The sequence below is a fragment of the Mercenaria mercenaria genome, chromosome 16 (assembly GCF_021730395.1).
Source record: "Mercenaria mercenaria strain notata chromosome 16, MADL_Memer_1, whole genome shotgun sequence".
In the NCBI taxonomy this organism is placed as follows: Eukaryota; Metazoa; Mollusca; class Bivalvia; order Venerida; family Veneridae; genus Mercenaria; species Mercenaria mercenaria.
The window spans coordinates 11333654-11342134 of NC_069376.1; the positions used below are offsets into that span (position 1 = coordinate 11333654).

The window sequence follows — 8481 nt, forward strand, 5'->3', positions numbered from 1 at the left end:
TTAACTTAGATCAATATTTTTTTTATAAATTTGACACATTATATAACAAATGATCAAGGCCTTCAGTTTGTCATCCAACAGTTCAGATGTGCAGGAACTGAACGCCCTAGTCATTTAATATCTGAGCATCGGAACGTTGAACCGTTGAAAACTAGACAACGAACATCAAGAAAGCCTTGCTTATCTTCATTCAATGTTCATTGAAACAGTTTTATCACAACTATGATGGGCTTTATTTCATTTGAGTAGAAATGAACCGGACGTCATATAGCAACTAGATGTCAAAATTGACGTCAGAATGCTGTTTAACTGGTCCGTGTATAAACCGTTGTGTATCGTATACTATACAGAGAGCTTTAGCTTCTTGTTTGTTTAATTTGCAAGAAAAACGAGCCAAGTTACAATAACAAATATATGGCGAACTTCGTCGCTACCTATTTCTGCAATCTGAAAATGTTTGACGTTGTTCTGACGTTTTTTTTTGATGTTCTACTGAAAGCTGCTTGTAATGAATGTTGTTCTTTATTTAAGAGGATAAATTATGTCAAGAAACATTTTATACTGCATATTCATAACAGATATCAATTACATAATATAAAGAAATGTTTGATATAAATGTAACTTCTAGATTCAATACTTTACACCAAAGCCTTTATGCTATCCTAAAAAAATATGTCTGCTTGCCGCTTCTGATAGCACTTCAATGTAATTAAAATTATACAGGCTCAGTTTTAGAACATCTTTTTACATAAACACTTTAATATCAAGAATTCGGATTGTTTCAAGCATCATTATGATTTAAGCACTGGCTGCTCGTTTCAGAATGAAAACAAGGCAGTCTGAAAGACAGCTAAATCCCCTGCCACTGCTATGGATAGTGAAAGGGTAATTTAAAGGTATGATTTAAGCATTGGCTGCTCGTTTCAGAATGAAAATTATGACATTCACTTCGTATGAACAGTAGAAAGAAATCTGCGTATAGTCAGGGAGAACCTTCCTTAGATGATGTCTAGGTTGTTCCTTCTGGTGAACAGAATAGCTGATTTTAATGTGAAATACAACCAAATATTTACCACTTATAGTTCAATCTTGTATACAGATGGAAAGGAAATATAATGTAAAATAAGAAGTGAAAGTGTTTTCAGTGTTCATGCGGAATGAACGATGGAATAAGATTGGCAAATAAAACATGAATCGCTTAAGCATTGCTAGTCAAATTAGAATGATATGTGATTTAGAATTTACGTTTTACAAAAACAAAACACACTTGTCTTTAAGGTCTCATTTTTTGTTAAAGCTGTTTACAAACATGCCTTGAATGGAAATGCATTCTCATTACATTTGGAAACCACACCGATGTTCATTTCAAAATATAAATTCCACATTTTAGTTGGGAGCAATAAAGGCAGCCTAGACATTATCATTGTTGACTGTCAATATAAACTCTTTCACATTCATAACGTTATAATGTCTTGTGAAGTCTCGCAAGATGATCTTGATATTTAACTATGGGTCTTTTACAATGAAGATGAAAACTGGCAAGTTGTACATTTCAAAAGCAGTTTTCAGCAGTCAATGAAAATATGTGCACAGTCGCTTTTATGTGAAGTCACATTTTATCGAGAAATCTCGCGATATAATTTGAAGGCTTGAATAGCTGTAGGAGGGCGAACCCGTTCCGGCACTTTTTCTCTAAGCATGGTCGAGTTTTCCAGGCAACAACAGTATATTCTCTTCATTATCAAAGAGTTGATATTCAAAAATTTGCATTGGGCTGAAAAAAAAAGAAGAGTTCACGGTCAGACCTACATTACTGTCGTTGACATTCTGGTTGCAGATATGACAACAGTAAATGACATATATATTGCAGCTGTAAGATGGTTTTGGTAAATAAATGTTGAAATGAGAAAAGATATTTTTTGTTCAATTTCTCAACTTTTCTACTTTCAGATTAACAGATAATATTGCTTTATGTCAAAAGATGATGACCACTTCAGTGATTTCACGGATAACTTATGACGGTGGTTAACACCTTTGAATTTCATCAAGTATATGAATACACAAAATACTTAAATCATTATATTATTTAAATGCAGTCAGAAAATAGCATAAGTTACCTAGAAAGACCCATTAGTTCCACCGGAAGTGGACTGTGGCTTTGACGTACTAGCTGAAATTTAATGGAGATATTCAAACATTAGGTTTCTGAATGGAATTGTTTGTTAACAGATAGTCGAGATACTTTTTTTCATTTCTAAATTTCTACTTCTTGTTCTTGCCAGAATGTCCACAGAATTCTGTCTAGCTCTGTTCTATGTTTTGAGAAGAAAAGAGGCACATATTGAAATGTTTTTGCCGATTATAAAAAAGTTATCATATAAGTTATTCATAGTACCAACAAAAGAAAATTAATCTTAAAAAAAAAAAATCTATATAATATATGTCCACAAGAAACTCTTTACCAGGTAGAGATAGGTCAAAATACACCTAAAAATTGGATGTAACATGCATGTTTTATCACAGAAAAGTGGTCTCGATTTTTCTCTACGGCCAATAATAAACTAGAGCTATCACTAAAGGTGATGAATGTACCCCCCCGCATGCACTGACACACTACATTGCAATTTGACGCACACAAGATTGCATAATAATGTGGACTGTATATATATGTAGACTGTATGTATACAGTATAGTAACAAAAAACAAAGTCCCATAACTATGCAGAATATTTATCTAAAAGAATGTAACATGCACCATGCACAACTAGGGTTCAGGTACTGATCACTTGTGTGAAGTTTCATTAAATTGTGTGCAAGGGTTTGGTAGATTAGGCATGCACAAGATTGCATATGCAGACTGTATGTACATAGTATGTTAACAAGAAACAAAGTCCCATAACTCTGCAATTTTTGTCACTGAAAGAACCTAACATGCCCCGTGCACAACTGTTGTTACTGATCACTTGTGTGAAGTTTCATTAAATTGTGTCAAGGAGATGAGGAGAGATGGTGCGCACAAGATTGTGTCTATGTATATAGTATAGTAACAAAAAAAACAAAGTCACATAACTCTGCAAATTTTTTTTCTAAAAGAACCTAACATGCCCCATGCACAACTACTGTTGGTACTGATCACTTGTGTGAAGTTTCATTAAATTGTGTCAAGGGGATGAGGAGAGATGGTGCGCACAAGATTGTGTCTATGTATATAGTATAGTAACAAAAAACAAAGTCCCATAACTCTGCAAATTTTTTTTCTAAAAGAACCTAACATGCCCCATGCACAACTACTGTTGGTACTGATCACTTGTGTGAAGTTTCATTAAATTGTGTCAAGGGGATAAGGAGAGATGGTGCGCACAAGATTGCATCTACGGACAGACAGACAGACGGACAGACAGACAGACAGACAACCTGAAACCAGTATACCCCCCCTTACAACTTTGTTGTCGGGGGGTACAAAAAGTTACAATAAAAACTATTTATAGTAAAAACAAAGGGACATAATTCTAAAAACAAGGGTGCCTCATGGTGGTGAACATTTGGTCCAAGTTACATCAAAATCCCCCAATGCATGAAGAAGAAATGCTCTGGACAAAGTCATTCTTGAATTTGACCTTTGACCTTTGACCTCTAAATATGACCTTGACCTTAGACCTAGGGACCTGGTTCTTGCGCATGACAATCCGTCTTACGTTGGTGAACATTTGTGCCAAGATACATCAAAATCCCTCCATGCATGAAGAAGAAATGCTCCAGACAAAGTCATTCTTGTGTCTGACCTTTGGTCTCAAGTGTGACCTTGACATTAGACCCTGGGCTTGGGTTTTGCGCATAACATGTTGTCTCATCCAGGAAAATATTTGTGCCAACTGATATCTAAATCCTTTGCGCATAACATGTTGTGACCTTGACCTTTGAGTTAGGGGTCTGAAAGTTGTGCATGACACATCATCTTATTATGAGGTACATTTGTGCCAAGAATTATTAAAATCCCTTCATGGACGGCAGAGTTATGGACCGGACAGGAAAAAAGCCCTGTTGACCTTTGACCTCCAATTGTGACCTTGACCTTTAAGCTAGGGGTCTAGGTTTTGCGCAGGACATGTCGTCTTATCATGGGGAACATTTGTGCCAAGTAATATTAAAATCCCTTCATGGATGACAGAGTTATGGACCGGACACAAATAGCGGACGGACGGACGGACGGACGGAGAGTTACGGACCGGACAAGAAAAAAGCCCTGTTGACCTTTGACCTCCAATTGTGACCTTGACCTTTGAGCTAGGGGTCCGGGTTTTGCTCACGACATGTCGTCTCATCATGGGGAACACTTGTACCAAGTAATATTAAAATCCCTTCATGGATGGGAGAGTTATGAACCGGACAGGAAAAAAGCCCTGTTGACCTTTGACCTCCAATTGTGACCTTGACCTTTGAGCTAGGGGTCCGGGTTTTGCGCATGACAAGTCGTCTCATCATGGGGAACATTTGTGCCAAGTAATATTACAAGAGCTGTCTAATGACAGCGCGCTCGACTATTCGAAGAATTGATTGAAGAATGGGGTCAAAATATTTCTACGGATATTCAGACAAAAGAAATAAATAGATTAAACAAACAATGTTCCTGTATTACTATGATTTCGATAAGTCTTGCACTAAATGGCAATATATGAGGCAATTTCAAAGTCCAAAAAGGGCCATAATTCAGTCAAAATAGTTATGTACTCTTGCCTACAGATGGAAATCATAATGATAAACAAAAGCCATATGTCAAATAGTTTTGACAAAACATGGACTTGTATGAAAACAGAACCAATTTCAAAGTCCAAAAAGGGCCATAATTCAGCCAAAATAGATGACAGAGTTATTTTCTCTTTCCTACAGATAGAGACTATTATACTAAACAAGTGATAAAAGTTTCAAAGCCATATGTCAAACACTTTACAAAAAATATAAACTGGTACGAAAAACTTAACCAAGATTTCTAAGTCAAAAGGGGCCATAATTCAGCCAAAATCCTTGATGGAGTTATGTACTCTTGCCTATAACTGGACATGGTGATGGTAAACAGGTGTTGAAAGTTTCAAAGCTTTATCTTAAAAGACTTTGTCAAAATATGAACTGGTACAAAAAACTTAACCATGATTTCTAAGTCAAAAGGGGCCATAATTCAGCCAAAATCCTTGATGGAGTTATGTGCTCTTGCCTATAACTGGCCATGATGATGGGAAACAAGTGTTGAAAGTTTCAAAGCTTTATCTTAAAAGACTTTGTCAAAATATGAACTGGTACGAAAAACTTAACCAAGATTTCTAAGTCAAAAGGGGCCATAATTCAGCCAAAATCCTTGATGGAGTTATGTGCTCTTGCCTATAACTGGCCATGATGATGGTAAACAAGTGTTGAAAGTTTCAAAGCTTTATCTTAAAAGACTTTGTCAAAATATGAACTGGTACGAAAAACTTAACCATGATTTCTAAGTCAAAAGTGGCCATAATTCAGCCAAAATCCTTGATGGAGTTATGTGCTCTTGCCTATAACTGGCCATGATGATGGTAAACAAGTGTTGAAAGTTTCAAAGCTTTATCTCAAAAGACTTTGTCAAAATGTGGACTGGTACGAAAAACTTAACCAAGGTGTGACGCCGACGCCGTGGTGAGTAGGATAGCTCTACTTATTCTTCGAATAGTCGAGCTAAAAATCCCTTCAAGGATGACAGAGTTATGGACCGGACACGAAATTGCGGACGGACGGACGGAACGACGGAAAAGCGCATTCCTATAGTCCCCGAAACTGGACTAAATTGTGTATCACAGCTGAGCTTTCTGGCAAAAAAAAAATTATAAGTCCACAAAAAGATCCTTTCCAGACAGAACTAGGTTAAAACACACCTCAAAATTGGAAGTAACATGTATATTGTATTACAGAATAGTGGTCTCCATTTTTCTTACCACTTGTAACGAACAAGTTACAATATAAGCTATTTATAGTACCAACAAAGGGAAGTAATTTTAAACAAGGGACCAACGCATGGCACTCTATCTCATGATGGTGTACAATTGTGTCAAGTTTCATCAAAATCCCTCCATGCATGAGAAGAACTGCTCCAGACCAATCATTCTTCTATCTGTCTTTTGGCCTCTGTGACCTTGACCTTAGACCTAGGGACCCGGTTCTTGCGTATGACACTCCGTCTCATGATGGTGAACTGTTGTGCCAAGTTTCATCAAAATCCCTCAATCCGTGAAGAAGATATGCTTCGGACAAAGTCTGTGGATGTTGCCCGCGCACCCTCCCTCCTGGGGCATTCCCATTATACATCCTGCTTTTTCAGACGGGCGAAAGAAAGTATCTATAAACTGAACTATATTACTGCATGCTTACCTGCAATGTTTTGGTTAGATTGACTGTTCCAAGTCATTTTAAGTTTAGACTGCCAAAGGCCAACTTTTGAAACCTGCTCATTTTATTGCTGAAAATCAAGATTGAAGAAATGTTAATGACTTCGAAGTGAAGAGGAGGGAAAATTAATGAAATACTGGCATGAGAGTTATGGCCCTCAGGCTAAATGATGTGGATGGTGGTGGGGAATAGCTTTTAAAATTAAAAGCAAATCAATCGAGTAATTTCAGAGATAAAGAGGAAATAGGGAAAGTGTAAAAAAACCTTAAAGGCCAAGATTGGAGAACTGGAGAACTATTCTGTGAATGACATTAATTGTAAAGAAATAACCTGCTGACCTTAACTGACCACAGCAAGACTTCATGCTGTAACACATTCTCTCAGAAAATCAATGGTTTTATTACCACAAAGATTTTTCTTGAATCTGTGTTTACAGGTAAAGAGAATAGTTTGGGACCAAAAATAACTATAAACAAATAGAATGTTTTATACATGTACATGAGTATATGCATTTTACATTTTTTTTGTAGTGTTGATATGATAATAGATATTATAGTGATGTATATAATGCTGGTCAATCCAATGAAAACGTTGGTATGTAGATCATAATGATGAAGAAAATTAGGCTTCATGAGTAATATGATTTCATGGATTTGTTCATACACGCTGAAATAGTATTATACTGGGCAATTGATTTTACAAAAAGATGTCCTGTACATTATAGTATCTTCATAATTATATCATTCTGTGTATTTATTGCAGCTATTACATTATTTCATGTACAATGTACTTTGTTTTGGCTCTTTCTAATACGGTCCAATGTGAGAAATCACCGTTTTCTAACTTACCTTTCACAGTGATTAAATGCATTGTACTTACTATCAGATCTCACGATAAATGTTAAACTGTCTGATATTGTTTAAAAAATATTAATAGCCGATACCATAGTTTAGAACCACTATATGGTTGGAGTTAGCTGCAAGATGTGTTTTCGCTCACCAACATGTGCAGCTTTTTGTACATGTATGTTGTATAGCTGTTGTCTGTTTTCCGTCTGTACACAGTATTTCTGTGTGCGCAATAGTACGTCTATTTGTTATTTTGATTTTGACAAAACTTGTCTCCATAAGACCTTTGTTTGCTTCTTAAAGCAGTCATATTTGATCATTGCCTCCAGATTTATGGCTCCTGAAATGACATATATTGCCCCCTTTCCCTGGGTAAGGGACCCAGGACCATTTGGTCCTCTTTTAATTATTGGTATATGCCAAGTTTACTCAGACTTGAATCAATATTTGAATTGAACCTGTTTACTGTCTGATTTTTACAGTCAGCTCATTACCCCAGGTAAGATGTAGACTTGCTACTAGATGGTAATCAATTCTGTGTAAAAGAGGACTTATTTTCACTTATCTATTTCTATAGACAAAATTTTCTATTGCAAAAAATGGTACTGATGTTATATTGTACTCAAAATGTAAACCAGTCAAGAAAGAGATGGGAAATATATTATAGTCTAGTAGCTAGTCTAGGTTATATGTTTGAGAAAAGTCCCACAAATAATCCTTTGAAGGTGAATACAAGTAGACAATATGCATTACCAACATATAAAATATAATAATGTATACAATGTAGCAGTCACTCAATGCACAAGGATTGTTAATATTTTAATAATGTATATTCAATTCTATTCAGTAAATGCACAATTACACAGTTAGGTTCCCAGATAGTTAGATCAGTTTCCACAGAAAAATCACTGAATGACCACAAGAATTTATACAGGTGTAGTTATTCAGTGGCTAGCTCTAGAGAGTAAATTATAATGACTGAAATGCTGCAAGATGAAGGATTTTATGACCCAAAACTAACAGGACTTAATGGTAGATGTCAATCAAAGGAAAGTTCTCCAGGGCTACCAATCTCGGCCTTTAACCAAAACTGAGACATAGAGCTGCCAACGTCGGGGCAAGTAGGATAGCTCTCCATATACTTCGTAAAATGTCAAGTGAAAATTACTGAATAGATTTACTGCAAAAATAAAACCAACTGAAAAATTGGAATATTCTACAAATTATTC

The 8481-nt window shown here is 36.0% G+C and overlaps 1 long non-coding RNA gene across 1 annotated transcript; it reads right to left on the reverse strand.

The window, feature by feature from the left end:
* Positions 1-355: 355 nt before the first annotated feature.
* LOC123541398 (uncharacterized) lies at positions 356-6840 on the reverse strand. The gene is made up of 3 exons (XR_008367716.1): positions 6387-6840; positions 2118-2170; positions 356-1774 (listed from the first exon to the last, which is right to left on the reverse strand). It is a non-coding gene; the product is annotated as an uncharacterized LOC123541398 (long non-coding RNA).
* Positions 6841-8481: the final 1641 nt, after the last annotated feature.